Source organism: Schistocerca cancellata, chromosome 10 (assembly GCF_023864275.1).
Source record: "Schistocerca cancellata isolate TAMUIC-IGC-003103 chromosome 10, iqSchCanc2.1, whole genome shotgun sequence".
Lineage (NCBI taxonomy): Eukaryota > Metazoa > Arthropoda > Insecta > Orthoptera > Acrididae > Schistocerca > Schistocerca cancellata.
In genome coordinates, this window is record NC_064635.1 from 122,619,847 (window position 1) to 122,644,503 (window position 24,657).

Below are 24,657 nucleotides of genomic sequence, written 5' to 3' on the forward strand. Positions count from 1 at the left end.
ATCCGTGCGTCGCTGCGGTCCGGTCCCAGGTCGACGGGCACGTGCACCTTCCGCCGACCACTGGCGACAACATCGATGTACTGTGGAGACCTCACGCCCCACGTGTTGAGCAATTCGGCGGTACGTCCACCCGGCCTCCCGCATGCCCACTATACGCCCTCGCTCAAAGTCCGTCAACGGCACATACGGTTCACGTCCACGCTGTCGCGGCATGCTACCAGTGTTAAAGACTGCGATGGAGCTGCGTATGCCACGGCAAACTGGCTGACACTGACGGCGGCGGTGCACAAATGCTGCGCAGCTAGCGCCATTCGACGGCCAACACCGCGGGTCCTGGTGTGTCCGCTGTGCCGTGCGTGTGATGATTGCTTGTACAGCCCTCCTCTCGCAGTGTCCGGAGCAAGTATGGTGGGTCTGACACACCGGTGTCAATGTGTTCTTTTTTCCATTTCCAGGAGTGTATAAGAATAGAGTCTGGTGCAGTTGTAAGATCGGTTACTGCTGCCACAACGACCGGATACAAGGATTTAAGTGAGTTTGAACGTGGTGTTATAGTCGGCGCATGGGCGGTAGGACACAGCAGTGAACAGTATCATCTTTATCTTTGCCTAGATGTGGTGTGTCGTCTTCCGGAGCCTTGGCTTTGCTCTGCCGCGATTGGTCCGTTTGCTTTTAAATTTCGGAGGGGGCTGCGTTCTGGGGAGAGACCTGCTGACGACGAGAGTATAGAGTGCTGCTGTCGGAGTGTGACGGGGAGTTTAGTTTCCGGTTTTGTGGCAGCGCAATGTTGCGGGAAAGGTGGTATAACTTCCTGTGAACGCACGTTATTGCTACGAGCGTGTGTACTCGAGACGGTGGCAGTCGTTCTGAACGAGCTGTGTGATAAGGAAGCTCGGCGTGGCAACTGTTGACGCGGCGTGTCCGCGTTGCTATGGCGGAACTGGGGCGATTGACATAACTCGAGTTGGTGCTGGTTGCAGCCTGTCGCCGAATGCTTGTCTGCCTTCTGGACTAACGGTGAGAATTTGTTGACTTGATGTGTCTCACTCAATTTCTGCCCGTGTCGTCAGGCGTGTTTTGTTCTAAGGTCGTGTGCCATGGTGTTTCGCAATTTTAGTAGGCTCAGACATGCTCGAAATCCTGGTTCAGTGATCTGATGTTATATTGTCAACTGTAACTATCACTAGAGAAGAGTTTTAACTCTCTGTGCCTTAATAACTGAACCTAAAATATTATCTGTGGTTGAAATTTTATTCTGACCCAAGTGCAATACTGATCTTGTATTCTACAATTTGAGTGGTATTATTATTTAGTACTGGCCATCACAATTACTAAGTCGAAGATTTGCGAAGGCCAGTGGGTGTCATTAACAGTTCCTACCTAGATAGGTGTTATATTTTGAACCATGTGTTTCAATGTTTAGTAATTTTTATTTTATGTGTTTTAGAGAGTTGCTGTCATGCCCTATGTGGACGATTCGCCACGTTCGTGAAGTTTCTAGTTGTTCTGCTGCTTTGGGCCATATTGCTAAAGCAGGCAGTCCTAGCACAGCTGATTGTAAATTTTTCCTAGTGGTGAGGAGCATGGGCTGGTTTTAAGTGCTAACTCACTAACTTCAACCATTTTCAAATATTTATTACTACTGATATTCAGGCCCTTCAGGCCGAGTGGCGACGCCACTACCCCTTTTTGGTTATTAATTTTATCTTGTTAGCTTGTTTTATTAAAAAAAAACCTTTGGTATATGAATTTGTCTTTTGGTCTTTACTGCTCCTTTGGACGAAGTAAATTAACAGTTGGTTTTGCATTCTTGTAGCATTATCAAAACAGCATTTTTGGTTATATTTGACTGGCCCTTCTAACCGAATGATTAAAGGCATTCCTTTCAGTAACTTATTGTATTGGTCAATAATTAATCAAAAGTGTTGGGTCCTTCAGACCGTGATTATCTTGAATCTTAAGGTTGTCATTCTGACATTACAGTTGTGAATGTTCAGCGGCCCTTCAGGCCTGGAATTGAAAAAAAAAAAATTATTGTGTTATATTTGTACCAGTGAACAAGTGTTTTTTTAATGTTTAATAAACTTAAACTGTGTTTGAAACTGTAACCTCATTTGGGTCTACGCTTTCACTTCCTGCAGCCTTTGAGTTCTGCTTACCTTACGTTTTGGTTAAGTTTTCCCATACCACGACGTATCAAGCATCTATGAGGTAGCGATGAAGTGGGGATTTTCCAGTACGACCATTTCACGACTGTGCCATGAATATCACGAACTGAGTAAAACATCAAATCTCTGACATCGCTGGGGCCGGAAAAAGATCCTGCAAGAATGGGACCAACCGCGACTGAAGAGAATCGTTCAGCGTGACAAAGTGCAATCCTTCCGCAAACTGCTGCAGATTTCAGTGCTGGTCAATCAACAAGTGTCAGCGTGCGAACCATTCAACGAAACATCATCGATATGGGCTTTCGGAGCTGAAGGTCCACTCATGTATCCTTGATGACTGCACGACACAAAGCTTTACGCCTCACGTGGGCCGACAATGGTCTGGCGATGACTGGAAGCATGTTGCCTCGTCAGACGATTCTCGTTTCAAATTGTATCGCGCGGAAGGACATGTATGGGTATGGAGACAACTTCATGAATCCATGGACCATCCATACCAGCAGGGAGCTGTTCAAGCTGATGGAGGCTCTGTAAAGGTGTGGAGCATGTGCAGTTGGAGTGATATGGGATCCCTGATACGTCTAGATACGATTCTGACAGGTGACACGTATGTAAGCATCATGTTGATCACCTGCATCCGTTCATATCCAGTGTGCATTCTGACGTAGATGGGTAATTCGAGCAAGACAATGCGACACCTCCAAGTTTAGAATTGCTACAGAATGGCTTCAGGAACGCTCTTCTGAGTTTAAACAATTCTGATGGCCACCAAACTCCGCAGACGTGAACATTATTGAGCAAATCTAGGATGCCTTGCAACGTGTTGTTCAGAAGAGATCTCCAGCCCCTGGTACTCTTACGGATTTATGGAGAGTCCTGCAGGATTCATGATGTCAGTTCCCTCCAGCACTACTTCAGACATTAGTCGAGTCCGTGCCACGTCGTGTTGTGACACTTCTGCGAACTCACGGGGGCCCTACACGATATTAGCCAGGTGTACTAGCGTCTTTGGCTCTTCAGTGTTTAAGGAGCATTAAAATGAAAACTAGGCAGGTGGAAAAAAGTAAGTACATCAACTATTTATTATCAAACTGTTTATTACTAAAAAGTAATGGGTATTACTGTTAATAGATTTATCCTCCTGTGAGACAAGGTGGTCAATACTTTTGTGGGAGTATGTTCGTGGTTGCCAGGCAGGCCACGATTGTACCCAGCTGTGCATCTTCAGCGCTCAAAAAATCTCGAAATCGCGCGGCGAGAGATCGGGACTTCATGGAGGATGTGTAAGGACTTAGTTGAAACAACCTCGGCAACATGTGGCCGATCATTATCCTGCAGCAGAGTGATGCGGCCCATCAACATTCCTGGGCGTTTGAACTTGTTGGCGCTCTTCAATTTTTGCAAAGTGTTCACGTACGACTGTGCACTGCGCGTTAATTGTGGCGCCGTGACTTTTGACTTGCTTTGGACGAAGAGGTGCACACCTCAACATATCGTCAGTGAATTAAAATAACAACTGTTCCTTTATTTAAATATTAATTTACAGTTTCGTACCACTTACCAATTTTAAAAAGCAACCAAAAATTGATATGTATCACCAGAAGTAGGAAAAATTCATATTTAAGTAAATAAATGCAGTTCATGAATTAAGAAAGTACACAGTGGTTTGAAAAGATTGACCTGATTTTGGGCAGCAATAATTAGGAAACGTGGGACGTGCCAGCAATGAAATCTGTGTCGCCTGGAATTGGCGTGACCTAGAGCTTCAGAAAATCACGTATTTGTCATTCAAAGCGTCTTATCAGTTTAAAGTCAGCTCAACAGAAAGCGTCTGTGTGCTGTAGTTTGCAAGGAGTTTCGGTCCAGCGTGCTTTACGTCAGCGCTTTGGGACTGAGCCACTTGCACCCAACAATATTCGTCGTTGGTATCGCCAGTGTAAAGGGAGGTTGCTTCGACAAAAGTAAGAGTCCAGGTGATGAAATGGTGGAAAGAATTCGGCGAACGTTTGAGCGGAGTCCACGAAACTCTACTCGTTACGACTACAACGACTTCATTTTCCAACAGGAGCCGGCCGGAGTGGCCGTGCGGTTCTAGGCGCTACGGTCTGGAGCCGAGCGACCGCTACGGTCGCAGGTTCTACTCCTGCCTCGGGAGTGGATGTGTGTGATGTCCTTAGGTTAGTTAGGTTTAATTAGTTCTAAGTTCTAGGCTAATGATGACCTCAGAAGTTAAGTAGCATAGTGCTCAGAGCCATTTGAACCATTTTTCCAACAGGATCGAGCTCCACCACAGGGCACAACAACGTATATCAGTTCCTCAGTGACGCTCAGCCCCAACGCTGCATAGGGCGCATGGGACCCTCATACACCGCCCTGCATTCTTGACATCCAAGATCGCCAGACATGACTCCATGCGGTTTCGTCTTGTGGGAATGTGTGAAGGAAAGTGTGTTCATTTCCCCTCCAGCTCGTGGCGCAGAAGAAGTGAAGAACAGAATAACAGCCGCCGTATTTCTGTAAAAGCAGATACGTTGTGTAAAGTTTATGACGAATTTAACAATTGTCTGGATTTGCTCGCGCAGCTGCTGCTGGATACATAGGGCATTTGTAATAGCTTAGCTAAAACTTTAACATTTTTTGAGTATTTTGCTATTAATCCCATGTTTGTAGTATATTTTTATCAATAAATATTGAGTTTTGAAATCAGGTACTCTTTTTGAAACACCGTGTACTTCATTTTACAAATATAGTTTTCCCCCCCTGTATCTCTTTGACATAAGATACGTTATTTGTGTCGAGAGAAGCTGGCTCAGTAGCTCAGAAACGAGTCGATGCCACTTTCGTCTGTCCCCGTGTTCTGTGCCTCTGACTGCCCACTGCCACTGGTGGCAGCTGAAGACAGCACGTCTGTCTGGGGTGTGGCGCCACCATCTGGAACCTCCGTAGCAGAGCTGTGGCTCAAACTGCTGCTTTCTCTCTTCTGGCCAAAAGACATAACTTCTTCTGACATTCTCAAGTTCTCAACTGCCAGGAGGAAATTGCACACCTGAAAAACAACACCAGTCTTTAGTATATAAACGCGACACAGTATTAGTGCAATAAAAACTCTCACTGTAAATGTTTGTACTACTGTCACGTGCAAAAAATGTTCAAATGTGTGTGAAATCTTATGGGACTTGACTGCTAAGGTCATCAGTCCCTAAGCTTACACACTACTTCACCTAAATTACCCCAAGGCCAAACACACACACAGCCATGGCCTAGGGACGACTCGAACCTCCGCCGGTATCAGCCGCACAGTCCATCACTGCAGCGCCCTAGACCGCTCGGCTAATCCCACACGGCTGTCATGTGCAAAGAGTGTTTCAAAATATGGCGCATTTTTACAGCGAATAGAGGAATGTTTTGCGCTAGTAAATTGGAGATAGGCTAGTGTGAATACACTCCTGGAAATTGAAATAAGAACACCGTGAATTCATTGTCCCAGGAAGGGGAAACTTTACTGACACATACCTGGGGTCAGATACATCACATGATCACACTGACAGAACCACAGGCACATAGACACAGGCAACAGAGCATGCACAATGTCGGCACTAGTACAGTGTATATCCACCTTTCGCAGCAATGCAGGCTGCTATTCTCCCATGGAGACGATCGTAGAGATGCTGGATGTAGTCCTGTGGAACGGCTTGGCATGCCATTTCCACCTGGCGTCTCAGTTGGACCAGCGTTCGTGCTGGACGTGCAGACCGCGTGAGACGACGCTTCATCCAGTCCCAAACATGCTCAATGGGGGACAGATCCGGAGATCTTGCTGGCCAGGGTAGTTGACTTACACCTTCTAGAGCACGTTGGGTGGCACGGGATACATGCGGACGTGCATTGTCCTGTTGGAACAGCAAGTTCCCTTGCCGGTCTAGGAATGGTAGAACGATGGGTTCGATGACGGTTTGGATGTACCGTGCACTATTCAGTGTCCCCTCGACGATCACCTGTGGTGTACGGCCAGTGTAGGAGATCGCTCCCCACACCATGATGCCGGGTGTTGGCCCTGTGTGCCTCGGTCGTATGCAGTCCTGATTGTGGCGCTCACCTGCACGGCGCCAAACACGCATACGACCATCATTGGCACCAAGGCAGAAGCGACTCTCATCGCTGAAGACGACACGTCTCCATTCGTCCCTCCATTCACGCCTGTCGCGACACCACTGGAGGCGGGCTGCACGATGTTGGGGCGTGAGCGGAAGACGGCCTAACGGTGTGCGGGACCGTAGCCCAGCTTCATGGAGACGGTTGCGAATGGTCCTCGCCGATACCCCAGGAGCAACAGTGTCCCTAATTTGCTGGGAAGTGGCGGTGCGGTCCCCTACGGCACTGCGTAGTATCCTACGGTCTTGGCGTGCATCCGTGCGTCGCTGCGGTCCGGTCCCAGGTCGATGGGCACGTGCACGTTCCGCCGACCACTGGCGACAACATCGATGTACTGTGGAGACCTCACGCCCCACGTGTTGAGCAATTCGGCGGTACGTCCACCCGGCCACCCGCATGCCCACTATACGCCCTCGCTCAAAGTCCGTCAACTGCACATACGGTTCACGTCCACGCTGTCGCGGCATGCTACCAGTGTTAAAGACTGCGATGGAGCTCCGTATGCCACGGCAAACTGGCTGACATTGACGGCGGCGGTGCACTAATGCTGCGCAGCTAGCGCCATTCGACGGCCAACACCGCGGTTCCTGGTGTGTCCGCTGTGCCGTGCGTGTGATCATTGCTTGTACAGCCCTCTCGCAGTGTCCGGAGCAAGTATGGTGGGTCTGACACACCGGTGTCAATGTGTTCTTTTTTCCATTTCCAGGAGTGTAGTTTAGTTCAAAAATTAGCAGTTTGTTTTCCGTAATAGCGCATATTTTAAAATTAACTTCGTTGTGCTGTTTGAGACATTACTGATTTATTACTGCTTCAATGGTTCACGGTCACCGCGTCGGATAACGTTGTGAAACTTCGCTTCGTCCGAACAGGCCTCGAAAGCCCCAACTTTACCGACCGACCGCCGTGTCATCCTCAGACTATAAGCCGCACTGGATACGGATATGGAGGGGTACACAGTCAGCACACCACTTTCCGAGCTGTAGTCAGCTTTCGCGGCTGGAGCCGCTGTTTCTAAGTCAAGTAGCTCCTCAGTTAGCCTCACAAGGCCTGAGTGATCCCCGCTTGCCAACAGCGCTCGGAGGACCTGGGTGGCCAGCCTTCCAAGTGCTACCCGAGCCCGACTCCGGTGATCTGACGGGAACGCTGTACGGTTGTGAAAGCTGAACGGTACTTCAATGAGATAGCCACTCGTCATCTTCAGGTGCTTACTGGTGTTTTTCTGCAGTGGCTCGCCAGAAAACTCGCTAGAAAAACGCAGGCGCCGGTGGGTGGGGCTATAACGTCACCATAGAGCGCAAAATCGACCAGAGCCCCTTACCAGAGAAATGGACCACGGTCTACGCTTTCGCAAGCTGCAGCCCTGAATTCGCGTGGGCAGAGTGTTGGCACCCGGTGTAAGTGCCGACGCCGATTCCCCGTCTGAGTCGACTCATTGGATTCCTTGGTCTGCGGCCGACGATGCCATAGTGTCGCCATTGCTGGTTCCCACCCCTTGCTGAGTAGAAATCCCGTGTCTCTATTAGGTAGTTACTTACACACATTTCGATTGCTTCTTTAATGATAGAGTCCCAGCACGTAGAGGCAGTCGAAAGGATCTCTGCCTCTCCGTAGTTCATGCTATGTCCTGAAGACAGTGCTCAGAGCAGTAGACTTTTCTGGCTGACCCGATCTGGTGCGACGTCTATGTTCAGTGCGACACGTCTTGCCAAAGTATGATTTCCCACGCTGGATTTTAGATATCCCTGATCTCCTTAGCCCAAGGTCGTCTTTAACAGAACCTATCTTCGTTTGTACTCGTGTTGGACGGCAGAAGATAAATTTTATTTGTTGTTTCTTGAACAGTGTGCCTATATTAAAAGACACTTTATAGTGCAGAAAAATCAACCTCGTGGAGTTCTCCGTTTCTTCTGGTTCGTCCTGAGGTTTAGTGTTTACAAATTGAAACACATTATGAATCTGTTTATGAGAGTCCCCGTTTTGTACAAAAACAGAACAAAAATGGCTAAGCTCTACTAACAAACTCCCTGCATATGAGATAACAGTAGGCCAATGAACGACAGTCCTAATACGCAACTGTGTTGAGATGCGTGGTGGCAGCTCGTATCTAGATTTCCGTCAGTGTGAGTTGGTTTGTGGAACATACTGTGACCCAAGGAAACGTCTTCTTTTCTGTGGACCAAGACGTCTAACAAGGGGAGATCTTCATTTTTTCCCACTTCCATGGTGAAGCAAATGTTCGCATGGAGGGAGTTAAGGTGTTTCACAAATGCGGGAAGTGTTGCTGTCCCATGTGACCATACTACAAAGGTGTCGTCCATGTATCTCCAGAATGTCGTAGATTCCAATGAAGCTCACTGAAGTACTTTTTCCTCAAAGTCTTCTGAGCAGCGCTGCGGGTCGTGTTGGTGCTGTTTGTAGGTTTCCGCCCTCTGTTGGAGGCCAGACGGTATCGTTTAGTTGGCATGGTTGCAGTTGTTTGTCCTCGTCTCGTATTGACTGGCACCACTCGGTTTCACAAGCGTCGCCTGTCCGCTAGTGGCAGCAGCGGCGGTTATCGATATGTAGTAACTGTGGCCATATCTCTGGGGCGACGTGGTTGTTTTTCCGGGTCGTGACTGAGAAGGAGCCAGGTCCGCGCAGTGCGTGAAAACGCCAGGACCGCTGGCGGCGCGCATGGACTGCCGGATGGAAGGGCTGTGGTCACGAGGGTGCACGACCTCGTCGTAAACCGGATCCTGCAAGCTTTAAGATGAGTGCATTTGAAATCAAGTAGAGAAACCTCCACCATTGTTATATCTCGCGATTTTCCAGTGACTTGGGTCGTGTTGCTGCTCGTAGTGTCGCCAAGGTGAAGAGCAGCGAGTGGACTATTTGGGGAAGGCGGATCTGATTAGCTTTCCTCGACTTCTTATTATTATTATTTACTGCTTTCATTTTGTTACAATTTGTTAAGTTCAACCAGCGGTAATTTTTCTTGCCTGATGGCCGCTAACGCCCCAGTTACCTGCCCTTGGGGCCGATTGGTGATCCTTCTACTCTGGTGGTAGTAATTCCTTTCTCGTTCGGGGCGCTCTAAACACTGTATTCTAGGGTCGTAGTGCAGACCGCCGGTTCCGGCTTTGGCGTATTGTTCCATCGTTGTATTTGGTTTGTCGGACGACACGTAGCTTCAGCAAGATTATCATTAGTCATTCGTTGGATTGCCACTAGTCTGGGCTACCATCTTGTGAAGTGAATGCAACTCTTGGCTGCCTATCTCATCGCTCGCGAAAGTGTTTGCTGTCAGAGGTCGATTCCTGGAGCACCGTCTGTGACTGGTCCTTGTGTTTTATTATTGTATAATTTATTATAATACCATTTAATGCCTACATTAAAGGTTATGTATGCGTAGTTAATAGTTGTGGTCGCCTTGTGCAACAAATCTAGCAGTGTAAGGGTTGCCTTACAAGGTTTACCATCATTTTATTTCACCCGTTTGGTGATCAGTTGCTTGTTTTCTTAACCTTTGCTATTGTATTTGCTGTTTTACGGCAGGTTCCTAAATTTTTTTTTGTATAATTGCCGTTCCTGGCGTATAAGGCCTTCAGCAGTAATTGTGGTTATCTGCGTTAAAATTCTAAATTGGTATTGATATTTTTAGCAGTAAGCCTTAAAACCTTATTTACTGCCATGCCTGGCGTTTGATGCCTTCTGCTGTTTTTGTGGGTACTTACCCGCAATATTTTAATATTTGTAAGTTGTAAATTGCAGCGAGTTCTTAAACATCCTTAATTTATTGCCATTCTTGGCGTATAAGGCCTTCAGCGGTGATCACAGCGGCTTGTTTTTAAAACGTTATCTGTTGTATCTGTATTTTATGGTGATTTGCTGAATCGTTACGCACTGAAAACACTATTGTTTTACACAGTTGTTCATTTCTTCATTAATAACGTGTGAGTTTTTATTTATTGTTGAGTCTGAAATTACTGGTTTGAAATAAATGTATGTTGCTATAAAAGGCAACCAATAGTAACTGACTACGGCCCCATCCACAATCATAACCGAATTCTGCCTCCCCCTGACTACCAGGTCTCATCTTCCCTAAAAAGATTATCTACTATTGGAGACAACGTCAGTTTGCTCAAAATATTGTTCATTAAATAAAAAGTAAGTCAAGGTAAGCACATGTTTCAATAGCTGTAAGATGTCGTCCTCCATCTTAGCTCTTATAGGTTGTAGTGAATCCACCAAAGGTACTCGTGTGGACAAAGAGACCACATCGAAACTCAATAATACGTCAGCTGGTTTGAGACGCAAAAGTCTTCAGTCGCTGTATAAAATTATATTTTATATATTTGAATAGCTCTTTGTCTCCCATAGTAGCTAACCTTTTTAGGGAACACTTCGACGGAAAAGCACTTTAATCAGCGGTGTTGAAACGTAAATTTTTCTGGAGATATGTGGTCGACACCTTCGCAGTATTGCCACGCCTGCTTCCTGCATTTCTGGAGCACCTCAACTCCCTCCATCCAAGTATTTGGTTCACCATGAAAGTGGAGAGAAATGAAGACTTCTCATTCTTAGATGTCTTGGTCCTCAGTAAAGGAGACGGTTCCTAGAGTCGCGTTGTGTTCTGTAAACCAACTGACACTGCTTGAGGACTATCGTTCATAAGGCTAGAATTGTCTCAGCTGCAGGGAGCTTATCAGCAGACCTTAGCCATCTTTGCCCTGTGTTTGTACAAAACAGATACGCTGATAAACAGATCCGTAATCCATTTCAACCTGCACGCACTAAACCTCAGCAATAGCCAAAATAAATGGAGAACCCCACGAAGATAGTTTTTCTACCGTATATTGGTGGCGTGTCTATTAATATCGGCAGGCCGTTCAGAAAACACTAAATAAAATGTGTCTTCCGTCCTCCAATGCGAGTGAAATTGGTGCTGGGCTCTGTTAAAGACGATCTAGGCGTAAGAAAACTAGGGATGTATAAGATCCCGTGCCAGTGTCGAAAATCATACATTGGTCAGACTGTCGCCCAGTTAAAGGTAGCTGTGCTGAACATATAGACTTGATATCAGATCGGCTGAGCCAGAAAAGTCCGCTGTTCTGAACGCTGAGAAGTGACACAGCATGAATTACAGAGAGACAACGATCCTTTCGTCTGATTCCACGTGCTGGGACTCCATCATCAAAGAATCAGTCGAAAAATGTATAAGTAACGACATGGTTAATAGACAGGCACGGATCCATTGGTGTAGAGTTGGGAGGGGGGGGGGGGGGGTATCTGCCCCGGGCGGGATTTTCAAGGGGCACCAAATTCATTTCTTGAAGAAACGAATCATGAGTTGATTCTTGAATGTGCGCTTAGTGTACGTGATGTCTCTGCCAGGGGAATCCCAGTCGCGTCTAAAAATAAAAAAAAACTTTCCCACAGACAAATGGGGACGGGGCTATACGAGCAGAGCGGAATAAATCCAAGCAGATGAATCCCAATAGCTGTTTGTTTATGTGGTTGATTCGGAGTGCGAATGATCCGCGTTGTTATAATTATTAGCGAAAACAATAGATACCGACTACCTGAATGGAAATAAACGAATAATTGGTAAAGAATAACTGGCAAGAAAAATTACGTATTGATCTCCTCGTTGTATCCAAGAAAATGAAATTTTGACAGAAAATATTTGCCAGATTGCTACACTACTAAGGGTCACTTAGCATCCACTCAAGTTCTATACGCGGAATAGCGCGGAAAACGGCTTGTACGAAAACTTAATAAAGCCTAACCGGTGAATAAACGCGGGATAACTAACTGGTGATTCTGGCAGGGTTAGTGAAGTTAAGCGGAGATAAATTTCGTCAATGGCAGGAATAGTTACAGAATTAGTGGCGACAAGATTGTTTTTAGAATGAACAAGGAGAAAAATATGGCGATTCCAAATTTAAATAAAAATTTCGTACTACTGCTTTTCGATCTCATGCTTGAAAAACTGCAGTGTATAAATGAAATGTGAAACTATTTCTATGCATAAAACTTTTTGTTTGTGGTAGGCCTAATAGGCATTTCATATTGGTACTTCGTGAATTATATTCTGGCGTGTTATTTATGTAAATGAGGTAGATAAAAATGACCATTTGTGCCAAGACAGTCTCTCTTATTTGGCGTGTGTTACAATTGCTGCTGTATCAGGAAGGCTTATTTAATTTTATCCAGCAGTGACGAAATAGGCGTAATCAAATCGAGACACGATACAAGTACTGGGTAATATTCGTATTAACAGCCTTTTCAGTATTAGACAACGATATTTTGATTTCTAATGTAGCAAAACGTTTGACGAACTTTGATGAGGTAACTGATTCTTCCGCAGAAAGTGAAACAAGCGTTTGGCGTCATTGGCCGGGAGGCCCCTTGCGGGGCAGGTCCGGCCGCCTCGGTGCAGCTCTTACTACACTACTGGCCATTAAAATTGCTACACCAAGAGGAAATGCAGATGATAAACGGGTATTCATTGGACAAATATATTATACTAGAACTAACATGTGATTACATTTTCACGCAATTTGGGTGCATAGATCCTGAGAAATCAGTACCCAGAACAACCACCTCTGGCCGTAATAACGGCCTTGATACGCCTGGGCTTTGAGTTAAACAGAGCTTGGATGTCGTGTACAGGAACAGCTGCCCATGCAGCTTTAACACGATACCACAGTTTATCAAGAGTAGTGACTGGCGTATTGTGACGAGCCAGTTGTTCGACCACCATTGACCAGACGTTTTCAGTTGGTGAGAGATGTGGAGAATGTGCTGGCCAGGGCAGCAGTCGAACATTTTCTGTATCCAAAAAGGCCCGTACAGGACCTCCAACATGCGGTCGTGCATTATCCTGCTGAAATGTAGGGTTTCGCAGGGATCGAATGAAGCGTAGAGCCACGGGTCGTATCACATCTGAAATGTAACGTCCACTGTTCAAAGTGCCGTCAATGTGAACAAGAGGTGACCGAGACCTGTAACCAATGGCACCCCATACCATCACGCCGGGTGATACGCCAGTATGGCGATGACGAATACACTTCCAATGTGCGTTCACCGCGATGTCGCCAAACACGGATGCGACCATCGTGATGCTGTAAACAGAACCTGGATTCATCCGAAAAAATGACGTTTTGCCATTCGTGCACCCAGGTTCGTCGTTGAGTACACCATCGCAGGCGCTCCTGTCTGTGATGCAGCGTCAAGGGTAACCGCAGCCACGGTCTCCGAGCTGATAGTCCATGCTGCTGCAAACGTCGTCGAACTGTTCGTGCAGATGGTTGCTGTCTTGCAAACGTCCCCATCTGTTGACTGAGGGATCGAGACGTGGCTGCACGATCCGTTACAGCCATGCGGATAAGATGCCTGTCATCTCGACTGCTAGTAAAACGAGGCCGTTGGGATCCAGCACGGCGTTTCGTATTACCCTCCTGAACCCACCGACTCCATATTCTGCTAGCAGTCATTGGATCTCGACCAATGCGAGCAGCAATGTCGCGATACGATAAACCGCAATCGCGATAGGCTACAATCCGACCTTTATCAAAGTCGGAGACGTGATGGTACGAATTTCTCCTCCTTACACGAGGCATCATAACAACGTTTCACCAGGCAACGCCGGTCAACTGCTGTTTGTGTATGAGAAATCGGTTGGAAACTTTCTTCATGTCAGCACGTTGTAGGTGTCGCCACCGGCGCCAACCTTGTGTGAATGCTCTGAAAAGCTAATCATTTGCATATCACAGCATCTCCTTCCTGTCGGTTAAATTTCGCGTCTGTAACACTTCATCTTCGTCGTGTAGCAAATTTAATGGCCAGTAGTGTACATTCGACGCCACATAGGGCGACCTGCGCGCCGGATGGGAATGAAATGATGACGAAGACAACGCAACACCCAGTCTCTGAGCGGAGAAAATCTCCGATCCAGCCGGGAATCGAACCCGGCCCCGTAGGACCTTTTTTTTTCATTTTGTTCGTGGTTGATCGTTGTGTTTGGTCGTTGCGGACGTCACATAACATCCTTTGAAGTTCGTTGTTGATCCTTTCACACCTTTTTTACGAGGGCTATCCACAAAGTACATTACGTTTTGGATTTAAAAATAAATAAAGTATGGGATATTTTTTTTATCATCTACAGATGAAAGCCACACTTAAATACTACTTTTCTACATAGTTACCATTTAAATTAAGGCACTTACCGTAGCGATGGACGAGCTTGGAATTTCCTTTGTCGTAAAATTCGGCCGCCTGCGCCTTCAACCACGTTGTTGCCTCTACTTGAAGCTGTGCGTCGTCATCAAAACGCTGCATAGCCAACCACTTCTTCATTGCTACGGTAAGTGCCTTAATTTAAATGGCAACTATGTAGAAAAGTAGTATTTAAGTGTGGCTTTCATCTGTAGATAGTAAAAAAAGTTCTAATACTTTATTTATTTTTAATTCCAAAACGTAATGTACTTTGTGGATAGCCCTCGTATTACAGAGGCCAGCCAGCTCTCTGACCGAGCACGCTGACCTACCATGCCGGCTGTCCATTCAGCTATCGGGGCGGACACCGCAGAAAGTAAAGCACGCCGTGTAAAGCTGTAATAAGATTAGAGAGAAAAAATGCAGCGACCAAAGCGCTGAAGAAATGTGTACGTACTGTCTTGCCTGTGTCTTGTCTTTACTGGTATTATGTTTCCTATATTTAATTTTATGTCACCAAAAAGACAAAGTTGTTAGCTGATAGGCAATGAAGAGTGCAAATTTTAGAAAAGTTCTTATTCTGCCACTTACAAATAATCCTAACCAGTATTCATTGTGAGTTTTTTTAAGGAGGTCAGGCTGTCAAACTGGGAACAGGAGAGCACCACAGGACATTTTAATTTCCACCCTCCTAAATACAGGTTGGCGGCTCCCACTGCAAAGTATACACGTTTGAATTTCACAGAACGAAATACAGTTACGTGCGACTGAAGAATCCTGTGTGCAGAGACGTGGCACTGCACTTTGGCACATGCAAGATCGCATAACATGTCTTACATTTCCTCGAACTTATATTTCTACGAGGGTTATTCCAAAAGTAAGGTCCGGTTATAAAAAAAAATCAAAACTAAAATGTTTTTTCAAAACAATTGTTTTATTTACATTCCTTACATCTTTATCTATTTTTCTACATAACTTCCATACTTATTTAAACATTTGTCACATCGTTCAACAAGCTTTTGAATGCCCATGTTATAGAAATCGGCCGCCTGTGACGATAACCAGTCCTTAACTGCTTCTTTCACTTCATCATCTGTGTCGAAGCGCTTGCCGCCGAGAAACTCCTTTAAGTAACGAAACAGGTGGAAATCACTTGGCGCCAGGTCCGGACTGTAAGGAGGATGGTCCATCTGTTCCCATACAAATTTCTTGATCAGAGCTTGCGTTTCATTTGCAGTGTGGGGTCTGGCATTGTCATGCAACAACAAGATTCCAGACGACAAAAGACCACGTCGCTTATTCTGGATTGCACGTCGAAGTTTAGTCAGGGTAGCGCAGTAGGCGGCTTTATTAATCGTTGTTCCTCTCTCCATAAAGTCGACTAACAATACTCCACGTCTATCCCAGAACACAGTCGCCAACCTTACGTGTTGAGATTGTCTGCTTTGCCTTGACCTTGACTGGCGATGACGTGTGACGCCATTGCATTGACTGACGTCTAGACTCTGGAGTGATGTGAGAAACCCATGTCTCATCCCCTGTGACAACATTGTCTAAAAGACTGTCACCTTCCTTATGATATCGCTCCGAAAAATCAAGAGCAAAAGCCATTCTTTTCATTCGTTGGGGCTCAGTAAGCAGCCTGGGAACCCAACGGGCACACAATTTGTGAAACTTCAAATGTTCAGACACAATTCTGTACAAAGTTGTTCTACTCACATTCGGAAAATGCATGTCTACGTCTGCAATAGTGAATCGGCGATCTTCACGAATTTTTTTGTCAACCGCATTGACCAAATCGTCTGAAATCACTGATGGTCGGCCACACCGTGGTTCATCGTGCACATTATCCCGTCTTTCATTAAAAGCTCGCACACACTTGCGCACTTTACTGTCGCTCATTATGTTAGGACCGTACACTTCAGTAATCTGCCGATGGATTTCCGCCGCTGAATTGTTTCTTGCAGACAAAAACCGTATCACTGCCCTTACTTCACAATCGGCGGGCTGATCAATTGTCTTAAACATTGTAAAGTGACACTGTGAACTACACTCAGCAACAGTAACAAAGCGAATGGCGGCGTTTGACGCGCAAGGCTTGCCGGGAGTCGGCGCGCATGCGTGTTTTGTCATTGGCGCCAAATTTCAATAGTTACGGCGAATCGGACCTTACTTTTGGAATAACCCTCGTATATCAAACTTTTCAGAAAGATGTGAGCTACAAAATGAACATATTTTTGAAAAATTGATGTTTTAAAAATTTTTGGTTTCAGACGCTTTGATCTCAAACGCTCCAGGCGGGGGTGTTCGAGAACGGAAAGGGGGAGGGGGACTCAACTATCAAGTTTTGGACCAGTTCAGAAATATCATAGATCTGGGGATGTTAATATAGTCAGGGGATTTCAACTCAGCAAGGCATAGCAACCAGCAGTGGCAGCACTAATGCACTGTCGGCCGCAGACCAGGGAATCAAACGAGTCGACACAGCCGGGGAATCGGAGTCGCACACTTAAACTGGGCGCCAACACACTGCCCGCGTGCGCCCTGGGGCGCGATTTGAGGTCACGCTTTAGTCGCATCGTGCATGCGCAGACTATGACTCGTTTTTCGACAGGGTGCTCCGAATGTCGCGGCGCTCTGTGATTGGTCCAAGATTCATTTATAGCTCCATCCCTTGGCATCTCGGTTCTTCTAGCGAGCCAGCACATACACTATGTGATCAAATGTATCTGACACCCCCAAATACATTCGTTTTTCATATTAGGTGCATTGTGCTTCCACCTACTGCCAGGTACTCCATATCGGCGACTTCAGTAGTCATTAGACATCGTGAGAGAGCAGAATGGGGCGCTCCGCGGACTTCGAACGTGATTGGGTGACAATTGTGTCATACGTCTGTATGCGACATTTCCACACTCGTAAACATCCCTAGGTCCACTGTTTCCGATGTGATAGTGAAGTGGAAACGTGAAGGGACATGTACTGCACAAAAGCGTACAGGCCGGCCTCGTCTGTTGACTGACAGAGACTGCCGACACTTGAAGAGGGTCGTAACGTGTAATAGGTAGACATCTATCCAGGCCACCACACAGGAATTCCAAACTGCATCAGGATCCACTGCAAGTACTTTGACAGTTAGGCGGGGGGCGGGTGGGGGGGTGAGAAAACTTGGATTTCATGGTCGAGCAGCTGCTCATAAGCCACACATCATGCCGGTAAATGGCAAACGACGCCTCGCTTGGTGTAAGGAGCGTAAACATTGTACGTCTGAACAGTGGAAAAACGTTGAGCGGAGTGACGAATCACGGTACACAATGCGGCGATTCGATGGCAGGGTGTGGGTATGCCGGGTGAATGTCATCTGCCAGCGTGTGTAGTGCCAAAAGTAAAATTCGGAGGCGGTGGTGTTATGGTGTGGTCGTGTTCTTCATGGAGGAGGCTTGTATCCCTTGTTGTTTTGCGTGGCACTATCACAGCACAGGTCTACATTGATGTTTTCAGCACCTTCTTGCTTCCCACTGTTGATGGCGATTGCATCTTTCAACAAGATCGAGCGTCTGTTCATAATGTACGACCTGTGCCGGAGTGGTTACACCACAATAACATCCCTGTAATGGACTGGCCAGCACAGAGTCCTGACCTGAATCCTATAGAACGCCGTTGGGTTGATTTGGAACGCCGACTTCGTGCCAGGTCTCACCGAACGACATCGATACCTCTCCTTAGTGCAGCACTCGGTGAAGAATGGGCTGCCATTCTCCAAGAAACCTTCCAGCACCTGATTGAACGTATGCTTGCGAGAGTGGAAGCTGTCATCAAGGCTAAGGGTGAGCCAGCACCATATTGAATTCCTGCATTACCGATAGAGGGCGCCACGAACTTGTAAGTCATGTTCAGCCATGTGTCCGAATACTTTTGATCACATAGTGTATATTGGCGAGCCACTGCAGCAACGCGTCAGTAAGCGCCTGACGATGACGAGCAGCTGTCTCGTTGAAATACTGTGCAGCATCCATATTAACTGACGCGAAGCCCGAACACCAATGGAGCATTAATTTCGTTATTTATATGTAAAGACGTTCAGCACCAATAAGAAATCTCATACAAACAGAGAAGTTTGATTTAATAGATTAATGAAGTGTGGAGAACTCACCCTCTCTCGATATCGCAGGCTGAGGAAAACAAGGGACTCGTTCGGAAGATGCTAATATTTGGCTATTTGGCCGCCATAAATAGCTAAAGGTCAATCACGAAACTAGCAAAATAGACACACTGTACCTGCAGTCCTCACGGATCAAAAGTTTTACCTGTGAGGAAGCCTTGATTTACAGGAAGTTGCACATAAAAATACTCATTGCGGAATAGAATTTGGGAGTAAATGTTGAATTACGACAAGAATTGGAAACGTTTCCTGGAAAATGTTATATTAACTGGTGGAGATAATTTCCACGCCGGTAGTTTCATAAGTAGGTGCAAGTGACATTTGTGCTCTGAATAAAATCTTGTAACGTGACTGTAGGGAAAGCACAGTGACAGCCCGAGGGGAAACTGACCAGTCTGCTGCATGACCCCACGAATGTCGACTATTAATTTCTAGTATTAAATAAATATGTTCGGTACATGATACGTGATTGGCGAAATGTCAATAAACTAGCTTTCATGCTAGACTGTGCACCACGTCTTCACACTTGATTGGACGAGCTGCTTCAAACATTAGCTGCTAATACGAGAATGTAAGAAAAATATAACAGAAGCTCTGGTCTCACGCTTTTGTGGTATTTGACAAAAAAAGTATATTGTCCAAAACTGGATGCACGAAATGAGTCGGAGGAGAGGTAGAATAAGCTACACGAGACATCCCAAATGGACTTTTTCAAAAGATTGTGGACTCATTACCGTCGTGTTTAAGCAGTCTGATGGACGCCGCTTGTGCCTAAGTGTGTGCCCAAACCAGACTGCAGTTCTAGATGAAGAATATGATACAGTAGTTCAGAAGGGACTATACAGGGTTGTATTTCACATGTTTTTCTTTCTGTACACAGAGCATGGATAAAAGGAAACCAAGGAGGAATTTGAAAATGGAATTAAAGTTCAGAGAGAAGAAACGACGTCAAAGAACTAGGAAGATCAAGTGAATGGAACGGATAATGTCTTGTGTAGCTCCACAACAGATGATTGTATATGACGACGGACACTATGAAAGTAACTCTAAGTAAATATAGTCGCGAAAATTTTTTTCATCTACAAATTTACATTTGTAGATATAGTAACTTCTTAACTTCCCTCTCAAACTTACAATGACATCATCATTTCCTTGCAGATAGAAAGCTATACAGTAAAGTAGGGAATGTCCTACAGAAACTAACAGTCACAAAATAAGGCAATAATCACGTCAGACATTAACTGTTGTTATGCATAATTTTCGTTACATTAATTATTACTTAAAACATGTTTGAATTTTTTAGAACTGAGTAAAAGTACCCATCGATGACGGCGCAGAGGTGCCGAAACATGTTTGGTAAAGTGCATTGTTGAGAATTTTAAAATAAAAATTGGTATTACTTTTTGCTTGCCACATATGTGAGACGCTCCTACAGATTTGTGAACTGGAGATAAAGGTACTTAGCAACTGGCTTTTTAGCAGACGGATACTACAAGGCTTTAGAACCTAAATTAAGAAACCAAATCAAAGGTTTGGGAGCCTGAATAAAGAAACCTACCTCTTCCAGATATTGAACGGTTACCAGGTGTGACCCCTACGGCGATGGGGTTTGCCGGTTCCTGTTCTTGAACCAGTAGTTACAATGTCACCATGGATCAACGCAGTAGAAAGAGATATTACGTGTCAATTTCAAAATAAATACAACGTGCAGTGAAACACAGACACAGACAATTGTCTGTTACCTGGAACATTCCCTCAAATTTGTCTGTCATTTTCAGGTGTTGCTAGAGGACGTTGGAAAATCGACCACTATTTTCTAAATTTTCCAAAACATGCTCTTTCCGACTGAGGTTAGTTTGAAATCAGTTATGCAAAAGAGATTTACTAAAAGCAAATTGAATGTGATTTAATCTCGTAATTTTTGTAATTTTTACAAAAATCAAGTCTGAACTGATTTTTTAGGGCTCAAGAAAGCAGTACATGAATGATATTTTATACTAGAAATCCTTATGTTACTAAGTTGTTGTGTCCAAAGTGTCATGATTATCATGCCTTTAATCAAGGAGATGTAAGAAGGCAAAGTTAAAACTTTATTCACAGCGCTATTTTTCCGACTAGTTTGCCTCAGTTTGTAATAGCATTGTTAGCCTACGTTGGAAATTTGACGAAGTGTCCTGGGGGGCTTAAAATACGTTGTTTCGAATGAAACTGGTTCTGAAGAATAGTAGAAAACGGTGTTGATAAAAGCAATGTCGAATAAACTATTTTCACCTCCACTGGCAAGACAGCCAATCCACTAGGAGGAAGCCGAAAGGCACGCGTTTAAGCTCACGCAGGCTGGCGTGAGGTCTGGAACAGGTCAGGGATATGAGACTAGCAAAAACAATACGTAGCTGCTGGAATACTTAACTTTAATCCATAATTGGTGAACATCGCTCTTGACGGTACAATGTTTTACAGCCTCAATAGAAACTGGTAATGGCGCCTTGCTAGGTCGTAGCAAATGACGTAGCTGAAGGCTATGCTAACTATCGTCTCGGCAAATGAGAGCGTAATTTGTCAGTGAACCATCGCTAGCAAAGTCGGTTGTTCAACTGGGGCGAGTGCTAGGAAGTCTCTCTAGACCTGCCGTGTGGCGGCGCTCGGTCTGCAATCACTGATAGTGGCAACACGCGGGTCCGACGTATACTAACGGACCGCGGCCGATTTAAAGGCTACCACCTAGCAAGTGTGCTGTCTGGCGGTGACACCACACATTTTTTTCATGCCGCAATTTTCACGCCCAACTTTGATTCAAATTACGTAGTATTGTTTGCTCGCGTTGGATAATCAAATATAATTTTTTAGGCGGGTAAAATAATGGTCTTTCTAGTGAGTCCAGTTTGGAGAGTTTTATAGAAAACAGCTTTTTGCAAAATGAGATAGAGAAGAGCGCATTTTTTACCTTCTTACAAAATCTTCAACTTGCACTTGATTTATTCGGTGTCTGAAAATGGTACGTAAATGAAAGTTTATATTTGAGATCCTGGTGTTATTGGGTTACTACTCGCCAATGTTCATCTTTAGGTCCGGAGATATAAGAAGCCAAACTTTGAAATTTTTTCGGACTTCGATTTTTTGTGGGATTTTTCTAAAATTTTTCCGACTGAAAATGACTCATAAAATTCTTTTCATTATTATTCTTAAGAGAAAGCTTTTGGTTGTGCAAGTTGCCCTAATTTCATTTCTTTCAACAAACTGTTTTGGGCTGTCATCCTTTATCGTGAAGAATTTCAACAGTTGCTGTTGCAGCCATGTTTAAAATCTTGAGATATAAGAGTTCAAATTCGCTAGAAATTCACGCTCGCTCTGCCCAAAGTCACGCATGGAGCCGTACAAGTCACTATATATCTCGGTCAGTATTGCTTTGACGAACATCAGTGCTCATTGGAGGCATATGCGAATATTTGCATAACATTTCGACGAAATCCGTGAGCGAGCAGGAAAATGTTCCGAAATTAGACGATTTAACATGAAATAACGTTTAGGCCGGTAGATTCTTTCGTGGGACACAGACACTTGTTGCACGTGTTGCCCCGTTTGGATGAGGTAGGGCATTGGGTGGATGGAGAAAATATGTACGGCTCTTAGTACTGTAGTAAGGCCATTACTCTATTTCTCGTTTGAGCTGAAATGAATATAAATACTGTGATTAGCTTCTATATTGTCTTGCAACCACTGCTTCTTTGTTCACGCCACTTCTCGGCAAGCACAAGTGCTGTTTTTAGATTAGATTAGATTAGATTAGTACTTGTTCCATAGATAATGAATACGGCACTTCGTAATGATGTGGAACGTGTTAGGGTAATAAAAGGTGTCTATACAAGATATTACATTACACCAAATATTACATGACACTTAATATTTTTCTTTTTTTATTTATTTTTTGTTCTTTTCGTGTGTGCTGGGGAAATTACCCACTTACTATACCCAAAAATTCATCTAATGATTAGAAGGAGTTGCCATTAAGAAATTCTTTTAATTTCCTTTTAAATGCTATATAGCTATCTGTCAGACTTTTGATCCCATTAGTTAAGTGACCAAAGACTTTTGTGGCAGCATAATTTACCCCATTCTGAGCGAAAGTTAGATTTAACCTTGAGTAGTGAAGATCATCCTTTCTCTTAGTGTTGAAGCCATGTACACTGCTATTACTTTTGAATTCGTTCCGATTGTTAATAACATATTTCATAAATGAATATATATATACAGTGAAGATCTCTAGCTCTTTAAACAAGTGTCTGCAGGATGACCTTGGATGAGCTCCAGCAATTATTCTGATTACACGCTTTTGTGCAATGAACACTCTTTTACTCAATGATGACTTACCCCAGAAGATGACGCCATACGAAAGCAGAGAATGAAAATAGGCGTGGTAAGCTAATTTACTGAGATGTATATCGCCAAAATTTGCAAGGACCCTAATAGCATAAGTAGATCTTTAGTGCGTTTTTTCCAGTTCAACCCCTAATCAATGTATATACCTAGAAATTTTGAATATTCTACCTTAGCTACCGATTTCTGATCGAAGTCTATATTTATTAATGGTGTCATTCCATTTACTGTATGGAACTGTATATACTGTGTTTTGTAAAAGTTTAATGAGAGCCCATTTGCAGAGAACCACTTAATGATTTTCTGAAAAACATCTTTTACAATTTCACCAGTTAATTCTTGTCTGTTGGGTGTGATAGTTATACTTGTATCATCGAAAAAGTACCAGCTTTGCATCTTCGTGAATATAGAATGGCAAGTCATTAATATATAGTAAGAATAGCAGAGGACCCAAGACCGAACCTTGCGGCACCCCATTCTCGATTGTTCCCCAGTTTGAGAAATCACAAGTTTTTTGCATATTATGTGAACTGCTTATTTCAACTTTCTGCACTCTTCCAGTTAGGTATGATTTAAACCATTTCAGCGCTGTCCCATTAATACCATAGTACTTGAGCTTATCTAGAAGTATTCCATGATTTACACAATCAAAAACCTTTGAGAGATCACAAAAAATCTCGACGGGTAACTTCCGGTTAAGCAGAGCATTTAATATTTCATTAGTGAAAGCGTATATAGCATTTTCCGTTGAAAAACCATTCTGGAAACCAAACTGATATTTTGTTAAAACTTTATTTTTACAAAGGTGTGAAGCTACTCTACAATACATTACTTTCTCAAGAATTTTGGATAAGGCAGTCAGAAGAGAGATGGGGCGGTGGTTGTTGACATCAGACGTATCCCCTTTTTTATGTGGTGGTTTAACATTGGCATACTTCAGGCTATCTGGGAAAAAACCCTGCTTCAGAGAGCTATTACATATGTGGCTAAGAATCCCACTTATCTCTTGGGAACAAGCTTTTATTGTCGTGCTGGAAATGCCATCAATTTCATGTGAGCTTTTATTCTTGAGAGAGTTTATTATCTTCCTAATTTCAGAAGGAGAGGTGGGCGGAATTTGAATTGTATCAAATTGTGTGGGTAAGGCCTCTTCCATTAACTGCCTTGCTTCTTTTAATAACCATTTAGATCCTATTTTCTCTACAACATTTAAAAAATGATTATTCAAAATGTTTTCGGCTTCCAGTTTGTTGTTTGTCAAGTTTCCATTCGCTTTAATGGTAATGCCATCATCCTGTACGCTTGGTTGCCCTGTCTCCTTTGTAATAATATTCCAAATTGCTTTGATTTTGTTATCAGAGGTATTAATCTCAGACATGATGCTCATGCTTTTGGAATTTTTAATAACCTTTCTTAATGTAGCACAGTAGTTTTTATAAGATTTGGCTGTTTGTGGGACATTACCCTTTCTTGTTATTAGATACAGTTCCCTTTTGTGGTTACAAGATATTTTTATTCTTTTAGTAAAGCCAAGGTTTTTTGCGTGGTTTCTTATAATTAGATTTAACTACTTTCTTGGGAAACAGTTTTCAAATTCTCTTA